Source organism: Eurosta solidaginis, chromosome 4, assembly GCF_040869045.1.
Source record: "Eurosta solidaginis isolate ZX-2024a chromosome 4, ASM4086904v1, whole genome shotgun sequence".
Classification (NCBI taxonomy): domain Eukaryota; kingdom Metazoa; phylum Arthropoda; class Insecta; order Diptera; family Tephritidae; genus Eurosta; species Eurosta solidaginis.
In genome coordinates, this window is record NC_090322.1 from 6,582,193 (window position 1) to 6,600,578 (window position 18,386).

The 18,386-nt window shown below is 35.8% G+C and overlaps 1 protein-coding gene across 3 annotated transcripts in view; it reads left to right on the forward strand.

The window, feature by feature from the left end:
* The window catches only part of eIF5 (eukaryotic translation initiation factor 5), a 49,866-nt gene that overhangs the window by 17,957 nt on the left and 13,523 nt on the right, over window positions 1-18,386 (forward strand). Inside the window, exon 1 of one of the 3 annotated variants that reach the window (XM_067779876.1) lies at window positions 9,402-9,596. The exons of the other annotated variants lie outside the window; for them this stretch is intronic. The gene's annotated coding sequence lies outside the window, so the exon portion shown is untranslated. Of the gene's footprint in view, window positions 1-9,401; window positions 9,597-18,386 lie in introns of those variants that run through there. 3 annotated transcript variants of the gene reach the window in all.

Sequence of the window (18,386 nt, forward strand, 5' to 3'; positions counted from 1 at the left end):
AAATTGTTGTTGTTAAAATATTCATTTCTAAGTCCTTTTCCTTTCTCTGTGTCTTCTTTCTTTGTTTGTTAAATACTATTCAATCTATAACCAGCCTAAGGTTATCATCACTACTGCTGTCTTTTAATATTTATTAACTACCTTTTTTTTAGTTTTAAGATTTACATTTACATACATAAATATTTCACTATTGTCCGCTATATTTAATTTAATTTGATTAATCTAATTTATTATTATAAATGTTCAATTTTTATAGCTCATGCTATTCATGACTAGCACTGTTAAATAATTTGTCAAAATTGTTGTGCTAGGAACAAATTTTCAAATAAATACATATACATCTGGAATTTCATAAATAATAAATAAATTCAGCAGCTTTTGTTAATTAACAATGGAACGGATTGCGTTAATGTCGCATGTCGTTCGCTAATAAGCGAAAATTTTGAATTAACTCGGTCTTTCGCATTTGTTAACTAATTGCAATTTGTTTTTTTTTTTTACTTTGCATTAGACTTTTCTGAACCTGAATTTAAATGTTTTTAGTTTTAATCAAACAATTTTTTATACTAGGATTTTTTATAGCGCATTTGGCAAACATTTAATTTTTAAGTTTTTCTAAATTTCTTTTTATTTTTTATAAAAAAGTATTCTTACTTTACATTTCGCACAGTCATGTGTTGTCAGTGTTTATATGTAAGTAGTATGTATGCGCTTGATTATATTTACATTCCACTGCTATTTGAGATACTCACTACTTAATCAATTCTTCGTAATTATCATGATATGAAATCGATTTAACGCACTTGAAATGGTGCCATCGTAGGGCAGGCTAAAGTAAATATATTTCATCTATAAAAGGCACTTGCAGGTTATTGAAAGAATTTTGTTGTTGCTTAAATAGTACTTTTCCCAGCGCATACTTGATTAGCAATACCTCATTCAGCCTTAGAATGGCGTACTCGCTTAATGTTCTAATCGAAATATTAATGACAATTTTGCCTTAAAGTTGACTTCTAAAATTGTGATTCTGGAACTATGAGTGTTGCCTGTCGTTCTGCAATATGACATCCTTTGGGTTATTCGGAGGGAATTATTTTGTGGAACAAACACAAGCTTGCGAGAGAATTGAACCAGGGAAACCCCCATCATAGTCATAGGACGGTTCTCGTGGCACTTGACCTGTCAAAGCTTTTGACACATTCAACCACGGTTATTGAAAGAATTTTGTTGTTGCTTAAATAGTACTTTTCCCAGCGCATACTTGATTAGCAATACCTCATTCAGCCTTAGAATGGCGTACTCGCTTAATGTTCCAATCGAAATATTAATGACAATTTGGCCTTAAAGTTGACTTCTAAAATTGTGATTCTGGAACTATGAGTGTTGCCTGTCGTTCTGCAATATGACATCCTTTGGGTTATTCGGAGGGAATTATTTTGTGGAACAAACACAAGCTTGCGAGAGAATTGAACCAGGGAAACCCCCATCATAGTCATAGGACGGTTCTCGTGGCACTTGACCTGTCAAAAGCTTTTGACACATTCAACCACGGCACGCTACTCCAAGACATAAAAAAGGTTCACCCTTCCCCTTATCTAACAAGATGGACCGCAAATTATCTGAATGGTCGGCAAGCGTCGGTTCAATTAAGGAACGAAACCTCAAAACCTCGGAGTATTAAACAGGGGGTAACACAGGGTGATGTCTTATCCCTACTTCTGCTTAATTTCAACATGTTAAAGCTGTCTTCCCCACCAGAAGTAGCTACTATCATTTCCTACGCCGACGACTGTACGATCATGACACCAAGACCTAGCCCTCCAATATACATATTAGTTTCTAGAATAAACAGCTATCTCCCCAGTCTTTCTGGCTTTTCATGTTGCTTCGCCTCGCGTGACATGGTACTATCACCGTCCAAATCCACGGCCACTTTTTGCGACGTGGAAGAAACAGATGATATAAATTTTGGATGTTTACGTGAATGGTGTTACGCTACCAACTGTCAGTCCCCCAAAGATTTTAGGAGTAACGTTCGATAACACTCTCACCTTCAAGGCACCTGCGAAAATACTGCGCTAAGAACTGCAATGTCTTTTTATGACCCCTGAACATCATCTACATAGTGATGCAAAAGAACTCAACATTAAAGAGCATAACGAAATGCTAAACATACAGTTTTTGTCACAAACCAGGACACTCAAGCAAACAACAGCTTGATCTAGCCCCGCCTCCAAGGGAGAAAAGGAAAGATCGCCGTAAGCACTATGATGAGATCCGGCACCTGTCCGTAAGGTTAGTTAATAACTGAGTTTCTTATTTTGATTGTACACATTCTCATTTTCTTGCCTATTTTTAATTTCTTTGGAGGCCTTTTCCCGTATAGTGACCAAGTCTCGATTTGCATCGGAATATAGTTTGTCCTGAAAGTATTCCGTGAATTCATCAATTAAGGTTCCTTTTTGCTCACCTGAAGCTTTAGAATGCGTGGATGTTGGTTTTATTATTTGTTTTATTTGGATTTTAGTTTTCCACGTTGTCGACGCTTTTCTCCTCTAGTCGGAAGTGCTCCGCCATCTTCTATATTCGTATCTGGTGTTGCCAATATTTACAGAATATGTTGTGCTTATAGGGTTACCCTTAACTAACCTTATACTACGTTTACAATCTAACGTTATTTTACGTTCACAATCTAATCTTATACAATGTTTACAATATTAATTTACATTTCTCATTATCAACCTAGATATCCCAATACAAATTTATACTTTCTCATTTTGATCTATCTTTTTTCATTTTGAACTTACATTTCTCAGTTTAAATTTAAGTATTCTGATTACAGTCTACGTTATTTCAATACCATGTGACACTTCCTCTTTACAATTTTACATACTGATGTACGTATCTTGGAACGATTTTCGTCATCCCTCTAAGTTTGTGGTTTTGATTTGATGCGTTCTCATTTTGAATTTATCTCTTCCCATTAAGAATTTATATTTTTTCATTATACTCAGCTGAGCAGAGCTCACAGAGTATATTAACTTTGTTCGCATAACGGTAATCCGTAACGGCATAAACTAATCGAGATAGATATAGACTTCTATATATCAAAATGATCTGGGCGAAAAAAGAAATTAATTTAGCCATGTCCGTCCGTCCGTAAAGACGATAACTTGAGTAAATTTTTAGGTATCTTGATGAAATTTTGGTATGTAGGTAGGTAGGAAACTGAAAAAGTGCGATAATTCATTACCAAAGACGAATAAAGCGATGAAACTTGGTAGGTGCGTTGACCTTATGACGCAAAATAGAATACTAGTAAAATTTTGGACAATGGGCGTGGCACCGCCCACTTTTAAAAGAAGGTAATTTAAAAGTTTTGCAAGCTGTAATTTGGCAGTCGTTGAAGATATCATGATGAAATTTGGCAGGCACGTTACTCCTATTACTATATGTATGCTAAAAAAAATTAGCAAAATCGGATGACGAACACGCCCACTTTTAAAAAATAAATTTTTTTAGTCATTTTAACAAAAAATTTAATATCTTTACAGTATATAAGTAAATTATGTCAACATTCAACTCCAGTAATGATATGGTGCAACAAAATACAAAAATAAACGAAAATTTCAAAATGGGCGTGGCTCCGTCCTTTTTCATTTAATTCGTCTAGAATACTTTTAACGCCATAAGTCGAACAAAAATTTACCAATCCTTGTGAAATTTGGTAGGAGCATAGATTCTATGACGATAACTGTTTTCTGTGAAAATGGGCGAAATCGGTTTAAGCTACGCCCAGTTTTTATACACAGTGGACCGTCTGTCCTTCCGCTCGGCCGTTAATACGATAACTTGAGCAAAAATCAATATATCTTTAGTCCACATACTTATATGAACTCACTTTATCTTGGCATTAAAAATGGGCGAAATCCGACTATGACCACGCTGACTTTTTCGATATCGAAAATTACGAAAAATGAAAAAAATGCCATAATTCTATACCAAATATGAAAAAGGGATGAAACATGGTAATTGGATTGGTTTATTGACGCAAAATATAACTTTAGAAATAACTATGTAAAATGCATGTGAGACCTACCATTTAAGTAGAAGAAAATAAAAAGTTCTGCAGGGCGAAATCAAAAGCCCTTGGAAACTTGGCAGGAATACTGTTCGTGGTATTACATATATAAATAAATTAGAGGTACCCGACAGATGATGTTCTGGGTCACCCTGGTCCACATTTTTATCGATATCTCGAAAACGCCTTCACATATACACATAAGGGCAACCCCCTTTTAAAACCCTCATTCATACCTTTAATTTGATACCCATATCGTACAAACACATTCTAGAGTCACCCCTGGTCCACCCTTATGGCGATATCTCGAAAAGGCGTCCACCTATAGAACTAAGGCTCACTACGTTTTAAATAATCATTAACACCTTTCATTTCATACCCATATCGTACAAACTCATTCTAGTCACCCCTGGTCCGCCTTTATGGCGATATCTCGAAAAGGCGTCCACCTATAGAACTAAGGCCCACTCCCTTTTAAAATACCCATTAACACCTTTCATTTGATACCCATATCGTACAAACACATTCTAGAGTCACTCCTGGTCCACCTTTATGGCGATATCTCGAAAAGGCGTCCACCTATAGAACTAAGGCCCACTCCCTTTTAAAATACTCATTAACACCTTTCATTTTATACCCATATCGTACAAACACATTCTAGAGTGACTGCTGGTCCATCTTTATGGCGATATCCCGAAATTGCGTCCACCTATAGAACTATGGGCCACTCCCTTTTAAAATACTCTTTAATACCTTCCATTTGAAACCCATGTCATACAAACACATTCCAGGGTTACCCTAGGTTCATTTTGCTAAATGGTGATTTTCCCTTATTTTGTCTCCAAAGCTCTCAGCTGAGTATGTAATGTTCGGTTACACCCGAACTTAGTCTTCCTCACTTGTTTTGATTTTACGTGTTCTCAATATGAGTTTACATTTAACATTAACAAATTACATATTCCCAATACAAACTTATACAGTCCAATTCTAAACGAAAATTCCGTGCGAGTTTTTCCCTTCTCCCATTCCTCGTATTCTAAATAAAAATTCCTTGTGAGTTTTTTCACTTCTCCCTTTCCTCCTATTCTGAACAATGTTCAAAAAAGAGGAAATCGGTTATGGGAGAAAAGTAGGTATTATGAATGTGAGGGAGAGGGAGATTTTTTTGCCATTTCATAGGAGTTTTTTCACTAGTTACATTAAAGGGAATGCATCAAAATAGGTAAAGGAAATTCGTTCTTTTAAGAAAGAACACCTATTTGTACAAATTTGTGCTAAAATATGTATTTAAATTCTACCACAATATTCTCACTCTTAATACAACAACAACAACAACCACAATATTCTTTATTTTAAGTCGAAAAGTATATCATAAGCAACGGAAGAGCTCTTTGTATATTTGATGCAGCCATCCAGAAATTGCGCAAGGATTTTTTAAGAAGGCTTAATTAGATTTTGGTATATGGCGAAAGGCGAACTCAACTCGACGTGGCCGCCAGAAAATTGCTTTGCAGAATGAAAGCTGGCAACTCCGGCGGATTTGTGTTATCCCGCGGTCTTCTTCTTATGCTCCTCTGTTGATGTTGCTGTGGCACCAATTCATTACTCATTTCAGTGAATACCACATGAAATGCAATAATGTGCATTGTTTATACCTTATTTCTTAATTTCTTAATAATTAAACTTTTTTTAACAAAATAAGAAATGTACAACGAAATTTCAATTGACAAAACAGCTGACTTCGAAAATTCGAAATTCCTATTCCCCAATTTTTCTTCTCCCTAGGAGAAAAGAATTGGAGGAATTTTTCCGCGGGAATAAAAAAATCCGCGAGAACAAAATTCCGCGAGAATATTAAGAATTGGTCTGATAATTTTTGATTTTGATATATATTTTCGAATTTTGAACTTACGTATGGCATGGAAGGTTTCATGTGGTCATACCAACTCGTTCCCGAGATGGTAGGGCTAGTACCTGGTAGTGGTGCTCGGAACGTACCGGATCTGTATACGGCAAAGGACCATCAACATCGATAACACTCCCCAAGGCCTTCGGGGAGTATCCTTATCGCTACAACAAACATGCTAAGCACCTGTTACACCTTTGTATGTATTTAATTTTGGTGTGTACATGGGGTTTGAGGCATTGTCTGCGTGTTGAGCCACCTCGTTTAGCTAAGAAAAAATGGGATAAAAATTTTAAACTAGTACATACATATGTCTTAAGAATATTTCAGTAACTAGTTGAGAATTACGAGCGCACTCAATGGCTAATGACACAAACGAAAGAAAAATTGCTCATAGTTAAAGTCACTTAAACATTCATAAACTGGCTAATTTTTTAGTATTCTCGATTCATTTCCCTTTATTTTCTTCATGGATTTTTCTAGCAAAATTGCATTAACCTTAACCTAATGTGAGACCAATTAAATTTTCCGCTTGTGATAAGTTTTGTGTATGTTCATCACTTATTATTAGAGTCGGGTTTTCTCCTTGTTTACTTTGTAACTAAAGCAGAGTTTGTTTTCTTAGCAGTGGCTTTGCTCTTGACGTAACCGCAACCGTGTGTTTGTGTGGTAAATATTTAAATTAACATCCGTGTGCAAAAAAAGTGTAGCAGAATACCTATGAAAGGAGATAAAAAAAGTTATCGCTCTTCGATGGCATGGCGATATTTTTATATATGTGAATATGGTGCAAGCAATTGTGATATAAATTTAAAATTTTCCTATGAAACCAGCGTTGCCGCTCACCTATTTTTCTTCGTACTAAAAAACGGACCAACACGCTTTTGAGAGTACCAAAATAATTGTTTCCCGATGGACTCCTAAGATACTTAACCGATTTCAATCAAATTTGCCCACCGTGTGCAGTTTGATCCAACTTGAAAGATAGGATAGCGTGGAAGTGAAGTTTCTTTCCGGGAAGTGGATCGATCTATTCTAACAAATTCTATTCACGGTTCGATTTGCCTGAAATTTGTATTTACGATACCTTTTTCCGGGAAGAGGATCAGGGACCGATCTTTTCGAACAAATTCTGTTCTTGGTTCGATTTACTTGAAATTGGGCACATAGGTAGCCCTTTGCCTAGATTCAGTATTCATGCCCTTCTTTTCGGGTAATGGAGCAGGGACCGACTGGGACTGGATCTGGGACTGTGGAAAAGGTATGGAGAATAACAAGAGCGAAGAGAAAAGAGGGAGGAGAAAAGATAGAGTTAGACGATGATAGAGAGGTATGTATGGAGCGGAAAAGAAGCGAGGGAGAAGACGGAGGGGAAAAAGAGACGCAGAAAGTGAGAAAGGTAGAAGAAAGAGTGAATAAAATTATAAGGAAATGGGGGGAGAGAGGGGAAGGGAGAGTAAGAGGTAAAAGCTGCTTAAAACTTCCTAAGTGAATTCTGAGATAGGGACTTCCTAAGGTAGGAAGTTTTCGTGCCGGCAGCCGAGATAGACGAACTTTCCTGCAGCTGTCGCTTACAGATGATGTTTTGCTTACAATAAGTGGACGCTATAAATGCACTCTATCTATCTCTGTTCTATTTTATAGGATTCTAATTAGTCAATATTGGCGGCCGCCGTCGTGTGGTAGCAGCGCCTACCACACAGAAGATCCTGGGTTCAATTCCAGGGCAAGCAACATTGAAATTTAGGAACAATTAGAAGCAAGTGTTTTCAAGCTCAGTCGCCCCTCGGCAGTGATTTGTACAAAACCCATTTCTAAGTCGTGAGGAAGGACTGAGTAACTCACGGAACTGCCGGACTTAATTCGTAGAATAGGTTCCTGTGTGGTACGGTTATTATGAGTTCCAAAATTACAAAGAGCCCAATATTGGACATCCAGCACCAACCCAACTAACCTAGCCTTTACTTTTTTGAACTAAGCCTTCATGTTTAAAGCTTTTTATTTTTAATGTTTCTGTTCAATCAAATCTCTATTATAAGAGTAAATTTATTTGTCTGTGCTTCTGCTGAGCGCAGTTTGCGTCTGCGCTGCTTTGAGGACGAACACAAAGGAGACTTCTAAAACAGTTTGAAAGCCACTTACTTAAACAATAAACTTTAATTTATTTCGCGAAAATGATAAAAAGTTAATATTTACCGTAAGAAAAGTTTATCAATGGAATGGTATGTTTCATAATGCAAATTTTTAATTTTTTTGTTACGGATGTCCACATTTCTCTTCTACTTCAATTAATAGTGCTATAGTTTGCAAATCACTGTATTGTAATAGATATTTTGCATATGCGCAAAACTTTTGAAAAGCTCATTTTCACAGCCAGCGCTATAATTTTGTTGCTCAGTCTAACATATTCACACATGCATATGTACGTCTGCAAGTATGTAATACGCTGTCAACGGTTGAGGAATTGAGGATACTCATACGTACAGGATTATTGCACTTTTCGCTGTCGTGCTGTCAAACAAGCCAAATATGCGTATCACTAACACATCTATGCACACACACATGCTCGTTATTGGATACCGCAAACAGCACGAAGCTCTTAAAGAGTAGATACTTTCGAGTTTTAGATTCGTGTTTAGTCGTTTTTTATTTGTCTTACCGTCTGGATGTGAATTTTCCTACAAAAGGCCAAAAGCGCATTATAAAATTTCCACATGTGTACACACAATCAAGTAAAAAATTTATAAATTGTATTAATGTAATTAAATTCGAATACAAAAACCAAATTGGCTCGATACCTCGAGTGCAATTCGCCACTGGTGTGGCTGCATTGAAAGTCGAAAATTTTATATCAAATCAAATATTCATTGAAATTAAAATAGAAATTTATAAATTGAAAATTTTAAAAATTGAATCCAAATATTAACGTCGGTGGTACGCAACATAACAAAAGAAATATATACAACATAATATCTAAAATAGAGATTTCGGCAATTAATTGACCAAAGCCGGAAAGCGGAAACCAAATTGTAAAGAAATATTTTTTCGCTGTTCGATTGCAGACAGTTATGTGCATTTATGTGTGTTTTACTTACAGTTAGCAGATTTGCTGCATAAAAATTAAAAATAACCAAAAGCAGTTATCCTGCCTGCTTTCGCTTGTTCTTGCGTGTGTGTGTGTGTGCATTTGTTTGTGTGATATTCTGCGCGTGTGACGGCACAAATTAGTTTTTATTTCATCTTGCACTCTCGAAAAACTACAAATTACCCTCTTTTAGTTGTTTAAAGGACGCCTAAAAGAGTGCTACTCTCATTAATAATTGCTAGTTGCTTGTGCGCCTAAAAGAAGGCTAGCAAATTGCCATATTTCATATTTTATATTTTATTCCACGCACATATCATCGAAAAGGAAATTTATAAAAGTTGAACACGTATTTTCGCTTGTAGCAACCGGATTTTTGTGTGCACTTTGTGAGTTAAAAAAAAAAAATAATAGATTGTTAATTGAGTGTACGCTGCGTCAGCCGTTCAGCGAGCAACATCGTCATATGGTGTGCCCTTTGTGGGAATCATTCGTGGCCTTTAACGCCCTCTGCACAAATAAGAACAGTAAGTGGAGGAAAAATTACATTTTAATCATTTAGTCTAGAGCTAAGATTCAACTTAAATTTATTTTCGTTTTTGAAGTTTGACACGTAGTAGAAAACGCTTAATAATTTAGATCGATTTGTATTTAGGCTAGAAATTTTATATTTCGAGTATATATTCGAACCGTGGAAATTTGTAATGTATTTGTTAATTTATGTTCGAGGCAGGAATTTCTAATTCCAAATTTTATTTTCCAAAATAAGAGGTTTTGATTTTACGTGCGTAAATTTTAAGTTTCAAAATCACTTCGAAAATTTGGTTTTTGTTTTTTATGTTCGAAAAATGCTTTTATATTCGAAATTTCACAATTTCGAAATTGAAATCTAAATTATAGACTGACCCCGCTATCCAATGGACTGTCATCCAGATGCCGATAAAAATTTAACATGCAAATGCAGTTGATTCACATGTACATATCAATTTGTTGTTGCATTTGCATCTTAAATTTTTATCGGGGTGTGTATTACTGTCCACTGGAACGTGGATTGATATTAGTTCGAAATTTTACTTTTCAAAATAAGATATTTTGATTTTATGTTCAAATATTGATTTTATATTCGAAAGCTCAGAATTTTGAACTTGAAGTCTAAATGATATACTGAGTTTGAGTTCGATTCTTTATATTCCAAAATAAGAGATTTTGATTTTATGTACGAAATTTTTAAGTTTCGGAATGATTTCGAAAATTTGAGGTTTTTGATTTTATTTTCGAAAATTGATTTTATATTCGAAATAACTGAGAAATTGCAAGCTCTCAAAACATGGCCAAAATGGAAAGGAATCAAAATTCTCTTCAACTGCAATTCAGTTGAACGTTTACGTTTGAGAAGGGATTAAAAACATGTTCGCTCTCAAATGATAAATAACTCTGCAGATCAAGTTGAGAATTAACCTTTTTTCAAAAATTGTTTTCTGGATTTAAAGCTGATTTAAAAAATATAAAAGTTAGAATTTATGTTCGAAAACAAAGACATTTGGAATTCATGTTCGAAATTTGAAACTTCGAATTCGATAGCAGGACATCTAGAACTTGTTTCGATAACTATTAGGTACTAATGCCTCTAAAATTTTCTGAATCGAAATTTTAATGTTCGAACTCACATTCAAAAACTGTTGACCTCACCTTTTTATTCGACAATGCAATGTTAAAACTGCCTTTGGGCGCTTTGTTCCTGTATGTAGAACAACCTTTCATGCGAATGGGGTTTTGTTATGTAGAGTAGGGAATATAGGGAATAGGCACTCCCTTGGGACCTGAATCTTTCGCCTGCTTGTCGCAATGGCGTTGGATTCTAAAGAGATGCAAGTTTAAGCTTTAAGACTGACCAATAGGTTACTCTTATCATTGAAAAGAGAGGACTGTAGGCTCATGATGGGTATTCTGACTGGGCGTTGCCTTTTGGCGTCACATGCTTTTGAATTAGGGCTTGTCAGGAGGAGGAGGAAGCAGTCGATTCGCGCTCGTGCTCTGCGCTCGCCAGGCTAAGACACAGCTACCAGGTATACAAGCAGCAAGTAGCATAGGTCCCAGAATGCTTCTAGTATTTGACAAGAGGACAGAGTTTCTTTTAAGCATTGATTCTGGTTTCTCATAAGGTTTTTCAGTTTTTTTCTCCAGAGGCCCTCGATTCCAAAGTAACTTCACTCGAATTTGAAAAAAAAAAATAATAATAAAAATTGATGTGCTTTGACAGCTTTTGAATCGCATTTTCATTCGAATCGAGTTACACAATAAGGCCACCGGGAAAAAAAACTCGAAAACCCTAACGGAAACCAGATCTATGTTTAAACTGCCTTAATTTTCCCTACAAAGTGGCGGGGCGGGAACTACATCTTTATGCAAGGCAGATGAATTTTCACTGAGAAGATTTTTCATGGCAGAAACAAACTCGGATCACTTCCGAGGGTTGACCCCGATTAAAAATTTTGTTTCTAATTGAAAAAAACTTTTCCAAATTTTTAATGTTACTTTCCCGGGGAGTTGGACCCAGAACCCACGGTGTGGTAGCCGGCATATATACATATATATATATATGTAATGGCTTCAACAACCAGAAAATGCTTACAATGCTTTTTTCGGCTGCTAAGTTTACTTAAGATTAGCGTGCGTTACATGGTTTCCCATGCAAAACGCTTTATCGCACCAGTTCTCACTCTTCAGCTTAGTCGCTTGCACTTGAGATTTGTTTTTCTTCTTTTTTTTGCCCACAGCCAATTTTTTGCTTAAATGGCGCTATTGCTATTGCATTCACTGTTGTTATTGTTTTTTGTGGGTGTTTGTGTCAAGCGCCACTCCCGTGCACATTTTTTTGAACACTGCACCCATTTTGTATGCGCCGGTTCAATGCATTGCGTTTCGCCCGTTTCTTTTTTTTTTTGTGTAGTAAATCATCTTAAAAACTACTGCTCTTTTTGCTTTTGTTATACGTTTTGTTAAAATTGTGTTTTCTTTTCGAATTTGAAACTTAATTCATTTAAATTGCAAGTCTTCACTTGAAGGGATTCCTCGCCCCCATTGAAGAGTTTTTCGTGACTCTTCAATTTGTTTTTGCTTTTTCGTTACTCGAAATTTCGCGATTTCTACTTTTCCCTCTCTAACTTTGTCGTTTATGTAAGTTTTTGTTGTAGACAATTTGCATCGGTTCGTTATCTTATTTATTGCATTCGCAGGGTTTCCATTTCATGCGTTACATTCGAAGATTCGCTCGCTCAGCACTCGTTCGCCGTATTATCAGCGCCCTTATATACAACAAAATATGAATGTAGTAGTTGTGTGCGTGCATAGCGTTGCAAATTCGCGCTTATTCTGGTTGGTTTAGCATATTCGAGAAGTTAGGGCTTTTCGCATTGAATACGCGGTACAAAATGTGTTTTGTTTGGTTTAGTTAGCGTAAGTTTATTGTTTATAAAAATATATCTTGTTAAGGACAGCAGAGGTATCATTTGATGATTCGGAAACTACCCTTTTTTGGAAAAACTTTTGTCTTGATTTTTGTTTTCGAAAATTGCATTTATCGATTACATGTTTGAAAGTTTTCGTTTTTGAATTAAGATTGGAAAGTTACAGATTTTACATTAATACTCGAAAAATATTGGATTTGAAGGGCTTAGAACTAAAAGGATCTAAGTAACATCGACGTTGAATTGAGATAATTAAGGTTAATGTAAATTACTTATTGTAAATTCTGGGTAAATGCGTTTGAAATGATTCCTGTCTAAATGCATGTAGGTTAGTCAACTAATTCAAAGGATGTTTACTGCAGATGGAAAATAATTGTAAATTTCCAAAAATTATTGCAAACATTTCCAAAAATTGTTGCAATAAAATTTCGAACGTTGATTGCTCGGCCAAAAGAACATGTAGAATTTTTTCAACTATGCAGTTTTGTATCCCAGTTAATTTTAGTATAATAAAGTGCTAAACTTAAGTTCGTAGAATGTATCGCTGATTTTTGGCAATTTTTTTTTTCTTACGAGGATAGGGACTTTTTTCCATATAAAAAAAATTACGTTAAAAAATTCCTATGGGGTATAACTCAAGAAAAAAATTGCCAAAAATTAAGGAAATTTTTTACAAAACTAAGATTAACTTACTGACTTCAAAACTGCTTACTCAAAGGAGTTCTAAAAATCTTGAGAAAAAAGTTGAAAATTCGGCAAATTTTCGCGAATTTGGCATACATTAGGCATAGTGACATTATATTAAGTATTTACAGAAAATATACAACGTACAGTTGCAGTTCAGCAAAAATTTCGCTATTTTTCACTCATTCACTCGTTCACTCATTTCAAATCACTTTAACTTGAGCAAAAATGTCGTAAGCACACAAAATATGTAAATTTGATACCACGAATTAGATGAAAATTTTTTGTAATAACAGCTTACTTTCTAAACGTCAGTTTCATTTTATTTTATTTTGTCACTGCTATACGATGATGCAAGCCTGCTTTTACATTAGTCAAGTATTGAACCCAAGTCTGCGGCACAGATGAGAGAGGGGAGAGGCTTCTTCACCTCTTTCAAATCAGCGAGACTTCCTACGAACTTAAGTTCAGCACTTTATTATACTAAAATTAAACGGGCTGGGCTACAAAACTGCATACCTGAAAAAATTCTGCATGTTCTTTTGGCCGAGCAATTAAATTTTATTGCTTGGTGGAGCGCACTTAGATCCTTTTGGCTCCAATCATTAATGCAATAAAATTTAGTACGTTTTTGGCCTGGCAAATATATGGCACTAAAATGTGCAATATGGCTTGGATCGCATTGTCAACAAATAGACACTATATTAAATATACAAATATGGGTATAACTCAATTTAAAAAAAATGTCACTTAGATCCTTTTAGTTCTGAGCCCTTCATTTAGGTTTGTGTATGAAAATTTATAGACTTATTGTTTTGACGAAAGATTTCAGTATTCTGTTCACAGATCTCGAACTTCGAACCGGTGCTAGAAAACTAGGGATTAACTTTATATAGGGCCGGTATGGCGTGTGATCCATGGGGTCTTATTGTTGGGATTATTTCTTCCACACCGTAAAATTAAATTCAAATACCCGAAAACATAATATATTATATTCGAAAATCATGGACTTCGAATTCGTGTGTGAAAAGAGAAAACTGCTAATCTATATTTAAAATATGCAGATATTGCTTTTATAACGGCATATTTTAGATTTATGTTCGAAAAATGTGTGATTCGAAGATAAGAGAAAATTAGAGTAGTCGATTTTTGTTCGAAAATTATAAATTTAGCATTTATGTTACACAACTATCAAATATTTTAATAAATCGAAAATTTGCAACATCATCTTATATAAGAAAATTTTTGACCTGCAAAAGAAAATAAATGTAAGGCGCGATAGCCTCCGAAGAGATTTTAGGCCGAGCTTCTCTTCCAATTTGCGTCGTACTCTTGATTTTTCCTACAAATTGGCGGGACGGGACCTACTTGTTTTATGCCGACTCCGAGCGGCATCTGCAAGGCAGATGAGTTTTCACTTCGAGCTTTTCATGGAAGAAATACGTTCGGAGTGCTTGCCAAGCACTGCCGAGGGGCGACCCCGCTTAGAAAAAATTTCTTCTTATTGAAAAAACTTGTTTCTAAAATTTTGATGTTGCTTTACCCGGGCGTGAACCCAGGATCTTCAGTGTGGATGGCGGAGCACGCTACCATCACACCACGGCGGCCGCCTGCAACTTATGTTTAAAATGGTCTTCCAGTTTGTGACGGTATATTTTAGATGTCCTGTTCGTAAGTTGTATAGTTGTTAAGAAATGCGAGTATTGAATGTCAAATATGAACATTGAACATTTGGGGATTTATGAATTCTAGTCTTAAAATTTTGTGTAAAAATTTTAGATTTCGATTTTTTTTTATTTGGAGACTTTGAATTTACGACGGCATATTTTCGATAGTCTGCTCGAAACTTGCTCTTCGAAGGTTGCTGAAAATTAGGGATATCGATTTGTGTTTGGAAATTGTACTTGAAAATTGAAAACATTGATTTTATATTAAAAAATTAGGGACTTAATTTTTTTATCTGAAATTTTAGCTTTCGATCTTAGGCTAAAAAATTGAAGCTTTCAAATTTATGAAATTATAGTATTTACATATTGTAACGAATTCTGGGAAATTCCTGATAACTATACACCTTCTGCTAATGTTCGAATCGCTGAACTGTCGAATAAATAACTCCAATACTCAGTATTGCAAAGTGGTCTTTATTCGACTACTTTGGAAGTAGTACTTCACAATTACAATTATAATTCACTAATAGTGTGTTTAAATCAATTGATATACATATATTCTATTTTCGTAAATTGTAGATTTCGAGTTTGTTTTCCAGAAGTGTGTACAAAATAAGTGAATACGAAATTTATTTCGGGTAGGTTAACAAATTTTGGTTTGAAAATCGACCTCTTTTATGTCTATCGAATGTTTTGCTTTTCATCTAATATTTATGTTATATTTCCTATCACACTTTCATTATTAAATCTCACTTTTGCTGCAACGGCCTTGACCGCTGCTACTAACTAAACCGCCCATGAGTAGTCTGCCTGCTAATATTTCTCATCTAACGGCACTTTCTAACACGTGGCAAAATGTTGAACGTGCCTAAAACGCTGCTTCAAACACTTGTTGTTTGCTATGCCCTAGTTTTCGCGTCACCGAGATATATTATTTGTTTTCAATTTGAATTTAATATTATAGATATGTATTTGCCTATTTATTTTTGCCTTGGGGTAGCTTTTCGCTTGATTTTACTGCTGCTACAGAGTACCTACATTATTTTAATTAAAAAGTTAACTCGTATTTTTCTAATTCTGTCAGTCAACAGCATTCTTTTATGTAGTTTTTGAATAATTTAAGAATTGATGTGAGTAGGTCAAATGAATGGTGGGGCAGCAGGTGGGGCAGCAGTTAGCACTGCTGTCTGCCTTGAAATACAAACAAACATACGCTTATGCCTGTGACTAACGCGGCGAAATTGTTGCCTACTTTTATGCGCAAAGGGGGTTTGTGTATGAGTATAAGAACGTACATGCAAACATACTGTAACGAATTTACTGCAAATCCTCTTATTTGCCCTTTTACTAAGTTCGAATCACTAAACTGTTGAATAAATACCTCCAATATTGAATAATGGAAAAATAGCCTTTATTAAAGTTCTTCACAATAACACTTATACTTTGCAACTAGCTGGCTTAATAACCAAACTGACTGATAGCTTAAATGAAAACTGATCTATTGCCCGACAGATAGCGTGCTTAACTGAAACTGCCCATAGCGCCTCTGCCGCTGATGCTTTTATACTCTGTGATTTCCTCGTGGCATCTTCTAGGCGCTTCCAGAATTTACTTAGTTATAAATTTCTCAGCTACAACTACAGATGTATAATTTTTATAGCTTCTCTCATACCCCATGCGCTTGCATGTGTGAGCGACACTTCCACAATCACAATTGCATACCTTTAGGTGCATGTGCTTGTGCGTTGCTCTCAGCTGCGTGTACTTACATATGTGTAGACATAATGATTGATTCGTTTATGTAGATACATAATGATTGATCTATGGATGTGCATGCAAGGCGCTGCTTAGCATCGGCTTAGAGATGGCAGCACCCCTTAGTTTTGCTAATATTCGTAACAATACAAATGAACAAATTACATGCCATGGCCAACGTTTGCTGGTCGCAACTATTTCTATTGCTCAATTTAAATATTCTAGAATGTGAAAGTACACAAGTACCTACTTGCCGGGATATATTTTGACTTTTGAGTTGCAAGCGTGTCTCACGAAGGTTTTAATGGTGCAGGGGAAAAAGTGTTCTACATTAAATATTAAGTTTCCTTTGATTTGTTTACTACTGGTGTTAGAAAGCAATTTACATTGACAGTGAGAAATATTAACTTTTCTAATTTTAAATTGGTTGCCAGTGTCGATTGTGAATTGACACCTGGAAATTCGAGTTTATGATCGGAAACTTTACAGTTTCAACTTATGTCAAGAGATGAAGTTTAAAAATATATGTTTGTTCGAAAATATGAGACTTCGAACTTATGTTGAACTGGCTGGTCAAAAAAGCCCTAATATAGACTTAATGTTTCCATAGTTTGACTTCGACCTTACATATGTATGTTTGCAACACTCGCTCAGTCGACGATAGACGCCCCAATCCGTTTGGGAGAAATCAAAAGGAGACAGGAGTTGCATATGACCCATCAAGCAGGAAAGGCGGGGACAAAAGCGCGGGGCTGCAAAATTTCAAAGATCTTTTGCCTACGCTATTAGACTCACAAAGTGGCTCATATTTCTGAAGAGAAGACTTAGGCTCACGATGCATACTGACACTGCCTTCTGGCGTCACATGCTTATAAGTTAGGCCTCGTCAATAGCAGCAAGTTTAGAAAGTGTGTGCTGCAGGAAAAAACGGTTGAGCCCGTTCGTGTCCTGCGCTCACCAGGTCAAGGCTCCAGCTATTAGGGGCGGCTGAGTTGCAGATCTCGAGGCAGCAATTAAGCTGGGTCCCAAAAAACTGCTAGTATTTGCCAAGAGGACGGAGTTATTCTATAAAGTATGTCCTGGTACCTGATTGGGGTTCTTCCTTTTGGTCGTCAAACAAATTTTGGTTACCCTATGGACACATTCAATCTATGTGAGGTCTTTATTGACCGGCCAGTTCAACTTAACCTATGTATGTTCGAAAGTTTAAGACTACAAAGTTGTATTCGAAAAAGGTGGGCTCTGAAGTCATGTTCATGTTAATAGTCAAAAATCAAGGACTTCGAATTTATAATCGTAAATTTGTAACTTCTAATGTGTTTTAGAATTGCTTACTATGTATTTATGTTAAAAATATTAAAATTCGAGATTTTGTTCGAAAGTAGCGGACCTCAAATTGTGACAGGACTTAGTATTAATTTGCCTTCGAAAAAAGCGTATTAAAAAAAACTGTATATTCGAAAAGTGGCCGGTCATTAAAAAAATAAATAAAAAATAAATGTAAGGCGCGATAACCTCCGAAGAGATCTAAGGCCGAGCTTCTCTTCCAATTTGCGTCATGTTCCTCTTGAGTTTCCCTACAAATTGGCCGAACGGGATCTACATGTTTTATGCCGACTCCGAACGGCATCTGCATGGCATATGAGTTTTCACTGAGAGCTTTTCATGGCAGAAATACACCCGGAGCGCTTGCCAAACACTGCCGAGGGGCGACCGCGCTTAGAAAAATTTTCTTCTAATTGAA